A 15252-nucleotide genomic window follows, 5' to 3' on the forward strand; every position below is an offset into this window, starting at 1 on the left:
ACAAACCCGGAGCAAGGTGGCTATTATGTTCATGTAGAGTGAATTAACCTATTAGTATTTAATAAGCTTAATACACTCCTCCCACCCCCCCCCAATTCACCTTTATTTCAGACACAGAAGTACAAATGAAGAACAAGGATTGCTTCTTTTCCATCAGCAATGACTACTTAGGGCTCAAGATTCAAGGAATGTTCTTGGCTTGCATGTTAAAGAAGCATTCATTGCTTTGTTGTAGTGACTGCTTCCTACTGCTTAAAGAGTGCGCAGTCCCACAAATTTAGAAATCAGTTTGCATGTCCTTGTAAATTTGTCAATATGTTCCTTTTTATTTTTTTGAAGTCTCAAAATAATTGTTTGTTGATTCATATTTTTATGGAATCTGAAAATGAGAAGATTTTTTTTTTCAAAAAAAGATAAATATTAAAACTAAAAGCAGTTCCTTTTCTTATGTCCTGTTTTATGTATATGGAGGTGTCAGATTTTTTTCCCCATTGTTAATAGAAAAAATGGTTTAAAGATGTATTAAAATTTAGAGTGCTTTTAAGTATAAATTTGCTGATAGTTTCTGCCAAATTGTTCTGCAAAGTAGGATTGAGAATGGGACAGAAGATCTTTGTTTTATTTATCTTTCTTATTTCTCTGTTAGGTTTTGGCTTGTTGTGGATTTTCTCAAGAGTGTGTTTACTGAAAATACAGCATGTTAAGCTAGAGCTAAGAGGGAAGTCCTTGGGTTCCTGTTCTTTTTCCTCAAATAACCTTTCCCAAAGACTTATGCATATTCTGCTTGTGGTTTACAGAAGCTGCATCTGGCTCAGGAAGCCTCCATAGATGCAAATAGCTGGAGATTGGCCAAGTATGGGGAGAAATGTCATGGGCGCTTACCTGTTCCTACTCTTCCCTAGACGTCTGCTTATGGATGGTGTTGGAGACTTGCTACTGGGCAAGCTGTTTGACCCAGCATGGCCTGCCCTGTCTATTGCCTGACAGCCTTTATTTCTCTGAATATGGAGGACAGGGTTTGCTCTCCAGCACTGCTTCTAGAGGTGACTCACATGTCAGGGTCGCCGCGATGGCACATCCCTGGTGTCCATCTGGAAACCCACTTTCTCGGGAACCAGGCACTAACGGTATGTGTGTGTGAGGCTCAGCTGCTGGCAATTAATTTTGTCTGATCTTCAAAAGGAAAATGAATTAAATAGCTTCAGTAGCTATGATAGCTTCAGTCTATCAAGAGGAAGGGTGTGACAGAAGCATTTCATGGCATCATCTGAATGCCAGTATACTGGCCAAATCTGGTAATTACAAATGGGGTTTAGCTCAAGCAATGAGAGCATACTCTTAGGAGTTTATTCTGCAGTCTTCAGCTGGCTAGAGACTCTTGACTGCTTGGGCTTTTAGTTTTTCTCACCTGTGTCCCAAAGATTTAGATATTGTTTGATACCCAAGGCATGGAGCACTGGGCCTGTGGAAGCTACAGGTAGAGACTCAGAGCTTCATTTATGTTCACGGTTCACTGTGCTAGCGAACAGATGTGGCGCAGCCGAAGCTGGCAATGCTGTGTTGTTTGAAGATTCACAAATGCGGATGTTTGCTGGTTCCTGGCTACCTATGCACATTTGGCCCCTCATCCCACTTAGGAGAAAGGTTGTTGCCTCAGCTGTGCTTCTGGGTGGTAGTATATATTTCCTCTTTTTCCTCACAGAAGTCACAGGAATCTCTGTGTTCACGGGTAAGGTGGAGTTTGGTTGTTTGGCTTGGCAAGTCACAGATTAACCTGTGTACTGCACATGCGTGTGCAAGTGTGCATCACTGCTCATCCCCTCCTTTTGAAGAGGACATAAGCAAATAGTGAGAGGCAACAACAATATATCAGCCGGTCAAATTTATATTCAGCGAATACGAACAAAAGTTTTGGAAGAAGAAGAGGAACAAGAGGAGGACGGGAGGTTTCCTTTTTCACTGTTTTCTCAGTTCCTCCATTGAAAACTCAGGAACCACATTTTTTTCCATGAATCCTCTTACCGTTCTTTATCTGCAGACCCTCGCTTCTCCTTTAATGCCCCACTTCTATAACATAAAAATAATAGGGCTGAAAACGGTGTGGCTCTGAAGTGGAAGAGGCAGTATATGCCTCATGCCAATGGAAGGAGGCATGGGTTGCTGCTGAAAACTCAGCCTCCCCCGGAATAGAGAAAGGGCCCAGGTGGGTGAGGTTTCCGCCCTGCTGGGTGTCCAGGTGCTGCACCACCCATCCTGCCCTGACTGTAAGGGCAGAAGAGCTGGAAGCACTACCAGTAATGCTAGGAAAGAAGTTAAGATTTTGGGGACTGTGACATAGACAGTGGGATCGGGTGCACCCTCAGCAAGTTTGCAGATGACACCAAGCTGAGTGGTGTGGTCAATGTGCCTGAGGGACGGGATGCCATCCAGAGGGACCTGGATAAGCTCAAGAAGTGGGCCTATGTGAACCTCATGAGGTTTAACAAGGCCAAGTGCAAGGTCCTGCACCTGGGTCAGGGCAACCAACCTGTATCAATACAGGCTGGGGGATGAAGGGATTGAGAGCAGCCCTGATGAGAAGGACTTGGGCGTACTGGTGGGTGAAAAGCTGGACATGAGCCAGCAATGTGCGCTCGCAGCCCAGAAGGCCAATCGTATCCTGGGCCGCATCCAAAGAAGCGTGGCCAGCAGGTTGAGGGAGGTGATTCTGCCCCTCTACTCTGCTCTGGTGAGACCCCACCTGGAGTACTGCGTCCAGCTCTGGAGCCCTCAGCATAAGAAAGACACAGACCTGTTGGAGCGGGTCCAGAGGAGGGCCACGAAAATGATCAGGGGGATGGAACAGCTCTCCTCTGAAGAAAGGCTGAGAGAGTTGGGGTTGTTCAGCCTGGAGAAGAGAAGGCTTCGGGGAGACCTTATTGCAGCCTCTCAGTACTTAAAGGGGGCTTATAAAAAAGATGGCGGTGAACTTTTTAGCAGGGCCTGTTGTGACAGGACAAGGGGGAATGGCTTTAAACTAAAGGGGGGTAGATTTAGACTAGATAGGAGGAAGAAATTTTTTACACTGAGGGTGGTGAAACACTGGCACAGGTTGCCGCAAGAGGTGGTGGATGCCCCATCCCTGGAAACATTCAAGGTCAGGTTGGCCGGGGCTCTGAGCAACCTGATCTAGTTGAAGATGTCCCTGCCCAGGGCAGGGGGGTTGGACTAGATGACCTTTTGAGGTCCCTTCCAACCCAAACTAATCTATGATTCTGATACAACCCATAAGGAGGTAAATAAATGTTTTATAAATGCCTATAGTTCTGTGACAATCAAAATAATTAAATCCACATTTTTTTCTGCTACACGTTGAAGGCTATGCTATGTGTTGGAGGTAGTGCTGTGTGTTGGTGTATTTATTTTGATCAAATTATTTTGGAACCTGAAACTATTGTTCATTTTAAACAGATCCTGTCCTCTAAATATTGATCCTGTAGAGGCTAAGTTAAATAATGATAACAGTAATAGAAATTCCTTTTGACCTAACTGTTGACATTAATGACTCGTGACAATTTCCTCTTCTTAAATATGTAATCTGAGTTGAATGCGCTTTACTATTAATGTGTTGCTGTATTTCTGGAGTAATTTGTGTTTATTTTCTAATCTGCAAGATAGGCAACTTCTGCAAGGATCATCTTGCTGTACATCATTCTGGGTTAACTGCGTGTGTGTTGGAATAGTGCGCATGTAGTATGAAATGCTTTAATTCTGTGCCTGATTTACAGTGACATTGTACCTAAAATTAGGTAGCTAGTACATTTAGAGAGGGATGAAATTCATAAAAAGCCCATTGTGCTTCTCAAAAAATATTTATAAAATTCATCCCAGTTCCACCAATTTTTTTCCAGTAAAAATTAAAACATGACAAAAGCATTATGAAAAATCATTAACTTTCTGTTTTGATATTTTCATGATAAAATATAAAATCAGCTTTCATTTTGAAATTTCTGTAATGATATTTAACAGTAAATGCTTTTCTTTTCCAAATATTTGACAGTAGCCACTTCCTTTCTGTCAAACAAAACGTTTTTGATAATCTGTTGATAGTTTCTTCTTGTATCCTAACATTTTCAGCATTTCCATTTGGTCGTCATATTTAAATGAAAAGTTGCAAGAATGAGGGCAGAAGAGCGAAGGGACATTACTTTTGCTGTTCTCTAAATTTCTCCTACCAAACATGTAGTCCATACTTTTCCATCTCATTTGATCTTCCCTCTTCTCTTTCTTTTTTTGTTCACCTCCATCCCACACCAAATCATAAAAAGAAATAATTACTTGTACAGGTCTGTTTTCCCTTGACTTCACTAAGCCTTTTTCAAGAAGTAGCTACAAAATTGAAAATAACTCTGTTATTAAATTGTGTTACTAATATAAAAGGACAGGTAATCAAATGTGATAGTTATTTGAGTTTCAACTGAAAAATACTTGTGTTAAGAACAAACCTTGGTTTTCCCCTTATTAATTCAGTGGCTTGTGTGGGTTAGTATCCGTATTGTTTAACTGGGAATTCTGATGCCTACTCTAACTAAGATTTGTTATTTTATCTCTTGTAACATCTTCTTATCGTTTTCTTATCACTTTACAAACATTTCATCTTTTAGGCTATAATTTCCTCTATTTGATACCTAGGAACAGATTACTTTTCTATTTTCTTTCTTCCTTCCTTGTTAGAAAATTAGGGGGAAAATATATTTGTTCATTGTATTTTGTTATGATAGCCAAAAAATACATACTTTAATCATAATAAATATGCCTTCAAATTTTGCCTGCTACGTTCTTCACTAAAGACGAATAATCTCTGTGAGTAGCTTGCTTAGGATGCTTCTGCACTGTACAGAAAGTTGGGAATGCAGACTATGTTGATATATCTGAACTAACATTAAACTGCTGGACCATGTGCAGCCATGGTAGTACGTAGCCTACTTGGCATTACATATCTAGTGTATATCCAGATCCCAAAGCAGATCTTGTAATTTGTGCTGAATGTCTTTTGTTACTGTGTCTACACTTCTATCAACACCTGACCTGAATAGTACTATTTTGAGCATGTCTACACAGCTCGAGTGACCATCAGGAAGACAGCCTTGCGTAGGTAATAACATAGGAACCATAAAGACTATCAGAAAGCAGTAGCTTTTCAATACATCCCTGTGAACTTTTATCTATTCCTTTGTTTCTCTCCTTATATTTTATCTTCTTCCAAGATTTTTTGTTTATACGTGTTCTCCAGCTGTACATATGCACCTGTAATATCTGTGTTCTTTAATGTCTGCCAATTAATGTATTGTATCTACCAGTAAATGTCTGAAAAATATTCTTTTGATTAGAGATGGCCCATATTAACATGGAGGTATTGAAACAGCTGAAAAGGCCTCAACTTATTACTAGTCTGTCACTCATAACAATATCTGTTTTTGGCAGGAGGTCAACAATGTAGGTTTAAGCCTCATGACTTCAGACAGTTCCTAATACTAGAAAGATAGATGTACACAAAGATGGTAGAGAAATTAATGAAGGTGAATCATCTTTGTCTGAAGTTTTAAACTGGTCTCTTTTCCTGCAATGGTATGCAGTTTTTTATTAACACATTCTCTAATTTTTTTTTTTTAATATCTTTTAGAAATGGAGGAATTCCCTGTTAAATCACATATTTTGTGAATGTTAATGAAGCCCTAACTCTATTCTGTAATGTGTATTTCCAGTGTAACATTTTGCTTGCTCAGATTTGTAGACTCTCCCTCCTGTATCCCTTCCGAAGACTGTATGTTTATAACTGTATGAAAACAAGATCTATTTAATCTGTGCCTGATTGTTTACTCAGATTTTGAAGTACTAAAAAATCACAAGTGTCTAGTGTCTAACTGGGTAGGCCTCTGGGATTTTTCCATAAGTGGTAAAGCGATTTCTAGATTCTCTAAACCAAGTAGGACTGTATTCCCTGGAACATCAGTTTAATGCTAGGAAAAGTTTTCACAGTTTATGCCTAATCAAGTTTCTGTGGAAGACAATGAAGCTGATTCTGGTTTGAATTAAAGTCTTGGCACTAAGGAAAAAAAATACTCTGTACCTGGACACTTCAGAAGTGAAACCCATACAATGTAAATCACGCTGATTCACCTACTTCAGATACCTCTGCTAAAACCGATACATATTTCTGATTTGCTATTAGGCACTCACAATCTTAGTGTTAGGGGACAGAAAAATGTGTGTAAAGAGTTCTGGGTACTCTTGAGGCCATTATAAAACCCACTGAAGGAGAAGGGAATCTGCCCACTGACTTGAATGGACTTTGTCTCTCTTAACGCTCAACAGCTCTAACAAGGAAATTAATTTGTTTAACCTTTTGATTTAAACCATTTCTAATATTATGTTTCTCGGAATTAATTTGTTCATATAAATCCTGACCTTTCTTGAACAGATGGTGATAATGATGACAATGAGATTGTTACTGAATGGCATATGGGAAATGTGAGGCCCAAATAGTGTATTTGATTGCTGGTGATCAAGCAAGAACCTAATTTGATCACAAGGGTGTTTTATTTGAATAAATTTGTTGCAACTTGAAGTTTTCTGTAAAAGTTTCAATGCTTTTGACCCTGACTAGGCTCTTAGATATGTAGGTGCTTGGTGCATACTCTTTTGATAATATTTTTCTAAACACACATTTTTAGTGCTGTATTAAAGGCTAAATTCCAGTTGTACAAGAGTCTAAATTGATTAGTAATATTAGGTCACAGAAAAGAAGTGGATAAGGACCTTCCTTATTAAAGAGACTGAATTTGCGTGAGTTACTACAGCAAAATATCTCATGGAATTGCATTGTATCAAAATAACCCAAAGTTAAAGTCTCAGTTACATTTAAAATACTTCTGGCATATGCATCTTTTTACTTTGTTTAATGTGTTTAAATTGAAAAATAACCTCATAGCAATCTTCAAAAAATAATATGAATTGTAGATCTCTAGTCTTCGCAACAATTTGGTGGTATAGACTGTAGTTGTGACATACCGATGGCTGACACAGCAGGCAGTGGATAAGACTATATAACCTGACATTTCCCAGCTTTTTGCTATTTCTCTTAGCAGAAAGAAGGACTGCATAAAACTGGCTTGTCTATTGAGAATACTAACTGAAAGGTGGCGGCTATTGTCTTTGATGTGTGAAGTATTATTATTATGTATGTAAACAAGTTAAGAAATGTCTCTTATTTCCATCCTCTTCTTTCTTACAGCACAGTATTACTCAATTAGTGCTTGTGTTTCTATTAGGGATTGTTTTATCTGGTAGGGAGAATTTAGAATGAATTTTAAACAAGGAAAAAAAACTCTTTAGTAGAAGCAGTCATCCCTATAGTAGGAGGGTTAGGTTTTATTATTCCATTAGAACAGATTGGATAATCTTTTTCTGGGAGTGAGGGGATATGATCTTTTAGTTTTATATTGCTACTTGGTATCTTCAATCATAGAAGGTCACTAAATGGGTTTAAACATCTTATATGAGGATGGTGTTTTCCAGGAGAAAAATTTGTGAGTAACATATGTATGTTAGTGTTTAGATCAGATGTATCACCACATACTAGTAAATTTGCAGAGATGTGTGTGGTGAATTTAAATAAATTACGGGGGCCATCTGTTACAAAGGATTATCTTTAGCCTCTTAAAGGCCAATTTTAGCACCAGGATTACTACAGTTTGTTCAAATGGCTGTGGATTACAGTTATAGACAGGAGAGATTAAAAAAGAGTGATATAATTTACTCCTGTTTGTACGTTAGTTAAGACTAAAATGTATAGTAGATTTTTGCGCTTTTTTTTAAATAAACAGCTCTAAACTATGTGCATAAGGAAGGATGAACACATTATTAATCTATTTCTGTATATTTGTAGTGAAATTTCCCACTAACTTTATGGAAAACTGTCCCTTTAGGACATATGGGAACCTGGTGATAGCAGTAAGATTTAAACTTTTTGGCGGTGGTGAAGAAAATTTGTTTGAGGATGTATTAGTATTGTGAATAGAAAGGGGTCCAAATACTGTGTTTAAAAATGGATGTGTAATAACCTTCTGGCCCTGCTATTTTGCTTTTTAAGTATTCTATTAATTTATGAAGAGATTCCCTAAGAAAATTGGTTCAATCTAGTCATATCTCTGGGACATAAGTATGCCCACAGCTTGAAAAAAATGACTTGGTTTCTTCTGGCTCAAGAATTAAGCTACCTACCAAGATAGGTATGTATCTTTATCCCAAATAAATATCTGTATCTCTATCCCCAATAGGGATACATGTTTCTAGCAATTTAAATTGGTAAAACTGTTCTGCACACTACTTTTATAGTATTCTTTAACTATCTATGAATTGATTTTTTTTTAAATTATAATGTACTATCAGGGCAGGTCAGCATATTAATGTTTGTTCCTATCATACTTCCAGTAGAAATTTTACAAAATAATAGATGTATATCGGACAGTATTTGAGTATTGAAATGCAGTATTTGTCAATTTGCTCATTTGATGAATGCCTATTTAAGCAATGCACTACTGTGTATATACATCAGTGTTAAGAAAAATGGAGGAAGCGGGCATGTAGAATAACACACACCTGATGCCCTGGTTCCAGCTGTGTAAACAGATATTCTACTCTGTTCCAAGTATTTCTCACTCTCTATTAAGCCCCAGGATTTCTTGACGCTCTTTCTGTTTTTACCTAAGGCTCTTTACTCTGGTAAATGGTGTACTTCTTCCTTGCCATGTTTTTCCCCTGCAAGGGTGCATTTCTTTCCCTGCTTTGGCATTCCTCTAGCCCTTTGATTCACTGTCTTTGCCAGTAGGTTTGTTTTCCATATGATTACATTTCCATCCCACTGAGTTATCTATGTATGGTGGAATATCGTGGCATAGTCCCCACCCCGTGTATTTTCCAGCTTTCATAATTTCAAAGTGAAAAATGAAATGTGGGAAAACAGGACACAAAACATATAAAATAAGCTATGTGTTTGGCCACAGAAGGGTTGTTGAGATGATCTGCAGTATGTTTGGGATGTACAGTGAGAATACTCTGAGAAAGGTATTAGCACTTATCTAGGCCTTCTCTGAAATACAGTAAAGCATGCCATTGTTACATTTAAAATTGATCCAAGAGGTGATTTTTCATCCAGGCTTCTTAAATCAATGAACAGGATGTAGCTGAAACCAATTTTCTTCAGTCACTTTTTTAAGAGCTATGACAGAATCCACCGTTTTGTGTACTCATTTCAGTGCTCCAGTACATCTCTTATCGTGATCAATGGGAAGCTTCCATTGGCTTCAGTTCTGCCACATTATCTGCAAAACGGCACAATTTAAGTGATGCAAAGCTTTTCCTAAGAACACTGATAAAAATCATGTACGTGGTAGAATACTTGGAAGTATGTGTACAGTAATATGCAGCATGGATCTCAAAATGTATTTTTTTTCCAGAAAAAAATAAGCTCCAAATATTTCAGATTTAGTAGTTTTGGAAAGATTTCCTTTATATTTAAATAATCAGTGGCAAGATCTCTGGTGTATTCTTCTACTGCTTTGCGTCAATGTTCATGTTTCCTTTTACAACTGTTAATAAGAACAGGGATGATACGAAGAGCCTTTTTATGCCACCATGTTTATGTGGACTAGTACCTCACTTAGTGAAAAATTCAGTGTAAGTATTGGGATATCCTGTAGAATAAAATAGATCTTGGTTTTGTAATATCAAAGTATCTGTCTTGATTGAAGATATTCTCTAATTAGGTATATATTTTGATACATATGTACATTTTGGGGGGGGGAATTTAATCTGAGATTTTACTATTAAGAAAAATTACCTTTGTGTTTTTTTTAATGAAAGGAGAATAGTTTGGTTTCTTGACTCCTCTTCATATTATTTTCATTTTTCTTGCACAGTGGGAGTCTGCTATGCAGGATTTTGCATTGCATTCTCTATTCACGTGTTTATCCAAAAGCCCTTGTGAGCCATTTGCATTGAAAGGGTGGGCATTTCAATATTTTGCCTTATAACTGCAAGGTGAGGGTGACTGCACTTAAGGATTAGAGCAAGAAAGTATTTCCTGTCCTTGTCCTGTTAACATATGCAGCATGTTTCTCTTTTCCTTGATCACGGTCTCCTTCATACTGCTGTTTGCATGTTTCGGTAAAGCCTCCTTCTACAATAACTGCCCTGACATTCATTAGAAACAAGGAAATGCTTGGCATTTTATAGAACATAAAACTGTAATAATCTAATTTCAAATAAACTAGTAAATGGTGAAAAAGTTAACTGTTACTTGCATTTGGTCACCAATTAATCTGTTCAGCTTTTGCCTCGGGTTCTTTGAACCTTCTCTTTATTTATAATTGCAGCCTTACTGTGCATGTTTTACTAGTGTGTAGGTCTGAAAGCATATTTTTTACTTGTGAAAGAATTGAAAGCAATCTTTGAAATGTGTTTACAGCTCTTCCAATTATCTTAAGAGCATGTGCTTTTAAAAAAATTGCTTCCTCTCTAGAAACAAACCACTAAAAACCTTAGCCTGAAGATGAAAGTGGTTCCAGCGGTAGGAGTTTATTTTTAAACTGTAATAGATTTATTTTTAAATTTAATAGATCCTATTTTCTTTTAAGGTCTGGTAATTTGTTGAGACTTATTAGAGCAGTTACCAGGTTTAGTTACGCACAGACACGGACTGAGATTTACAGCAGAGAACATTTCCCGTGTGTCAAAAAGGTGGCCGATGCCAGGCTGCAAGGTTCAAGGCATTGCCCGTTTTTCAGCACAGCCGAGGTTCCCGTCTAAATTTATCACCTTTTGCTGCTAAGGGCGTGTTATTGTGCCTGCGAGACGTCTTTTCTTGCAAATGTGCTTCTGGTTCAGCTTCCTTGCTCCCGAGACTTTTCTATTTTGGTTCCCCATGTCATGTGATCCCCCTGGCCAGTGAGAGCCCTGCAGAGGGAATGGCAACAGCCTGCTGGGATCAATGTAAGTCAGAAAAAACTCTTGGTTTTTTGCAGTTTCTGTCCCCCACACTCAATTTTAAATGCTGCTTTTACCCTGAACTTTTGCTGGGCACACCTAGTAATACCTATGGAAATGCTTAGAAGTTAGGGGTTTTTTGGTTTGATTTATTTTTTACTCTTCCTAATGTTTCTGTTCTTACTATGTTCCTTTTTTCCTGTGTCCTGCAGTGTAGTTGAGAAGCCTAAAAAGGCAACAGAAAACAAACCAAATGCATTCCAACTGTTGCCTAAAGTATGTTTTAAGTTTAACAAGGAATATTTCAGGTGTAGTGGTACTTTGTTTAACGCGTGCTATAGACGGTGTCAAAAATCCTATGCTGCAGCTGAGAAAGAATGATGTGACACCCCCCCCCCAGCCAAAATCGATCATTTAGGTAGAAGGAGGACAATAGTAAACAAAATGATCTGAAATCACGTGCTGGTGCCTTGGCTGATTGGCTGAGACATAATGGTGAAAGGACTTAATTCAATTAAAGGACAGTCATGTACGTGAGGCAGTGTATCATTTTTCTGGTATGAATGAAATACTGTATTTTGATGTCAGCCGATGCTGAGCCATACTTACACTATATGGTATTGAAATCGCGTGTTTGGTGAGATTTGTCATTTTCCTTTTATTGTAGAGGCTCTTCCTGGTACAAAGTGAGAGTCTTGTCTTTCTATTTTTTACGGCAGTGCCTAAACTCAGTAGGTAAAATTTACCTGGTAATTACTACTGAGTATTGGTTTTGTTTAATTTAACTATTTTTTTTTTCTTAGATAAATATAATTTTCCAAAAATCCTTCTCCCCCATAGTTGGATATAGGTATGTTTTACTTCTGTTTAATTTTTTGGGGGGGTTGTTTTGATTTGGTTTGGTTTTCTTTTATTTTTCTTTCTTCCAAATCACATGTGCTTTCTTTGGAGTTTACTTTTAAGTTTCAAAGGCTTATTTTAAATTTGGATCCCTAAGTGATATGCCTTGATATCATATAAAAGTTTGAGAGAACAAGTGTTTGTTAAAATAGACGTAATGAAATAAGCTGGAATCTCCTGATTTCCCTTCATGGCCTGCAGCCTGGACCCCGTATTGCATCACTTGGAGGTGCAGAGGCCATTACCGCACATTTCTTTATTTTCTCTGTCTTGCTGATCTATACCCTAATGACGAGGCATTAGATGAAAGAACTGTTTGAAATCTTTCTCAGTTTTTTTTTCTAAAAATCCATTGTGAACTGAGAAATTTCACTTTGTGATTACACTGAAGTACAAAGAGTAGTGGTCAGGTATGTTAGTTTTTCAGTGCAGTTCCTCTCCTCATCATAGGCGCTGAAAGAAAATTATGTCCCAAATTCTGTCTTGATTGAATTGCTGCGGTGTCAGAAGTGCAACAGCATCTATGTGTAAATACCTGACTCAGAAACTGAAAGCGATTAGAAAAAGCCATCCTTATTATGCAAGCTGGGTAAAACTTAGGAGCCGATCATACAGACATTTTTGTTTAAAAGTTTGCATTGTTGGGTTTGTTGATAAAGCGTTGCATGGGCAGGAGAGGAGAGTGTTTATACTGCTTTAAAAAAAGATGTGTATGTTCATTAGATGATAAAGCAAGTTCTAATCCAGTGTTGCCTATTTGCCTTTGCTTCACGAGTTTGCACATTACCAACATGCACATAACGGGAGTTTTGAGGCCTTGCCTCAGAGCTGGATTCCCTGACGATTCCCACAACTGAACGCTAAGGCTTGTGAACATGAGTCCCCAGCTTAAGAGTGTCTATCTCTGTGGTAACCAGAGAAATTGCAGTTGGTAAAATACAAGTTAAGTTAGAGGATCTGTGTTATCACTTCTTATTTTTTTTGCCTACTGGTTTATTTACTTAACTTCATTCATGCTCATCTGTCGTCTTTTTTCTGAAAAGGAACATAAGAAAACATTAAAAAAAGAAGAGGGGAAAAAAGAAAAGAAAAAAATAAAAGCTTTTTTTACTGTGAGGGCAGTCAAACAGTGGCACAGGTTGCCCAGAGAGGTTGTGGAGTCTCTGTCCTTGGAGACATTCAGAACTCAACTGGACACAGCCCTGAGCGACCTGCTGTGGGTGACCCTGCCTGAGCAAGGGGGTTGCACTACATGAGGGGGACGCCAAGGTCCTTCCCAGCCGCAGCGATCCGGTGAGTCTCTGAGAATTTCCCCCTGCAATTTGGAGAGGTAGACAGCACTGTTACTTTGGGGGGAGATCAGAACTCACGTGTGGATTTTAATCTTAGACTGTCACTCTCATATTTTAGACCTTGTCATTTTGCTGCCTCGGTTCAGCCATTAATCATTCATTTGGAGTGATGGCCGTGCGTGTCTGGCTGGCACCGCCTAACGCACGCCACCTGAAATGTCACTTGACAAGCAAGCAGCTCCGGACAGTGGGCAGGGTTTCTCTTTCACCTCTTCCTCGCAGCTATCCAAAGTTACTTCTGGCAGCAGTTTCTTATCCCACGTCCTTTTTGCGCTGCTTCCTCAGGCACCACAGTGTAGCACAGCGGTGGGGGAGACACTGGTGGAAAGAGAACGAGAAAATTGAGTAAAATTAATGAGAGTACTGTGGGAAAAGCGTAAATAGAAAGTGAAGGGACAGAGCCAATGTGGACTGGGTTCCTACACGTGTCCTGCTACTCTACTCGAATCTCACTGTGAGATCTCCAGAAGCTGAGGAAGGGGTACAGGCGCTTGCAAAGGCCACGCCAGGGTGTGTGGAAGGAAGGGAGGAAGAGGCGAGCCTCATGGGAGCCCCTGGAGGCTACAGGAAAAATTTAAGCCCCAGTCCCTCATACTGTACATGGAGTTGTACTCTAGAGGCCTGGTGAGCGGTGCAGGGAAACATGAGATCATTTGGTAGTAAATGAAAGTATAAAAATAGTGAAAAGTGAAAACAAAAGTTTAAAAATTTTATATATATAAAAATATATATAATACATAAACATAAAATGCACTTGCCAAGTATTAAAGCGTAGAGTTCATTTAATACCTTTCACACTAACATATGAATATAAATTTTAAATAAAAATGGCAAAAGGTAATAACTTGACTTCTGTATAGGAAAGATGATTTTAAATCTTGCTGCCATAATGCTGTAGGTGATGATTTTGCTTAAATGTTCTTTATCAGGTATTCACGACACGAATACTTGTCCTGAAAGCTATTGCCGACACAAAACCAAACAGGTATGACTGTGAATAAATTCAGACTGGAGCTGGAAACGTAGGCAGGTTCAGCCTTCCAGGGGAGGGGTAGGAGAGGACGTGTCCGCCTTTGTAAGAGGCACAGTGAGTTGGCTGCAGGAGGTGAAGGCTTGGTAGGAAGGATTACACTCAGTGACTCAGAAGGCCATTTCCATTTCTGGCTAAATAGTGGAATTGGAATTTAAACACAGTATTTTTTCCTGAAGAAGACACAGTTTAAAAATATGACCATATATTTTCTCACCAAATTTTTTTTTTTTTTTCCATTTTGGAGGGCAACGCTGCAGATGAATGTGGGAGAAATTTGTGTGGTGCTTTCTTGTAGATGGATATGAGCGTTTGACTTTGCAAGAGTAAAATAATCCTCTTTATTTTAGGAAAAAACCCCACATTCCAAGAAGCCAGTAGCTGTAGCAGCTCAGTCTGGCAGCATTGAGCTGATGCTTGGTAACGAGTCTGAGAAAGAAGATAAAAGTGGAGGGAAAGATTTTTATATAATTACCTCATATTAAACAATTTGCTAGCTCTACAAGGTATATTTATTTATTTTGCTTTTTCAGTGGTTAGCATGTGTGTATTATAGCTGTTGAAATTTGCAGATCTCTTTGATCTGAAAAAAGCCCTGTTTCATATCAGATGCTAAAAGTAATTTCATTTATAATTTCCCAGACCTATAATTTGGATTGTCTCTGCTATTTCTTTTTTTCTTTTTTTAATAGTTTCTGTTGTTACCATTACTTACTGCAAAAGGTAGATTAACAGCCAAAAGGACAGAATTTTGTCAGTTTGCTATTTAAGTATGTTCTAGAGTCTAAATGATAAAACCCAGTTATTTTTTTAGAGTGAAAATAATATTTGGTTTTGAAAATATGTTTTTGTGGGATTTTTGTGTATTTTTATTAATGTGCAAATATAACTAATTGTTTTAGTGCAAAGTCCTGCAGGTAAGAAAAATACCATTTGTCTTGGTTC

General features: G+C 38.3%; 1 protein-coding gene across 1 annotated transcript in view; it reads left to right on the forward strand.

The window, feature by feature from the left end:
* Positions 1 to 10985: 10985 nt before the first annotated feature.
* ESR1 (estrogen receptor 1) overlaps positions 10986 to 15252 on the forward strand; it is a 171884-nt gene continuing 167617 nt past the window's right edge. Inside the window, exon 1 of the mRNA XM_009324146.1 lies at positions 10986 to 11031. The gene's annotated coding sequence lies outside the window, so the exon portion shown is untranslated. The remainder of the gene's footprint in view (positions 11032 to 15252) is intronic.

The sequence above is a fragment of the Pygoscelis adeliae genome, unplaced genomic scaffold (assembly GCF_000699105.1).
Source record: "Pygoscelis adeliae isolate BGI_AS28 unplaced genomic scaffold, ASM69910v1 Scaffold105, whole genome shotgun sequence".
In the NCBI taxonomy this organism is placed as follows: Eukaryota; Metazoa; Chordata; class Aves; order Sphenisciformes; family Spheniscidae; genus Pygoscelis; species Pygoscelis adeliae.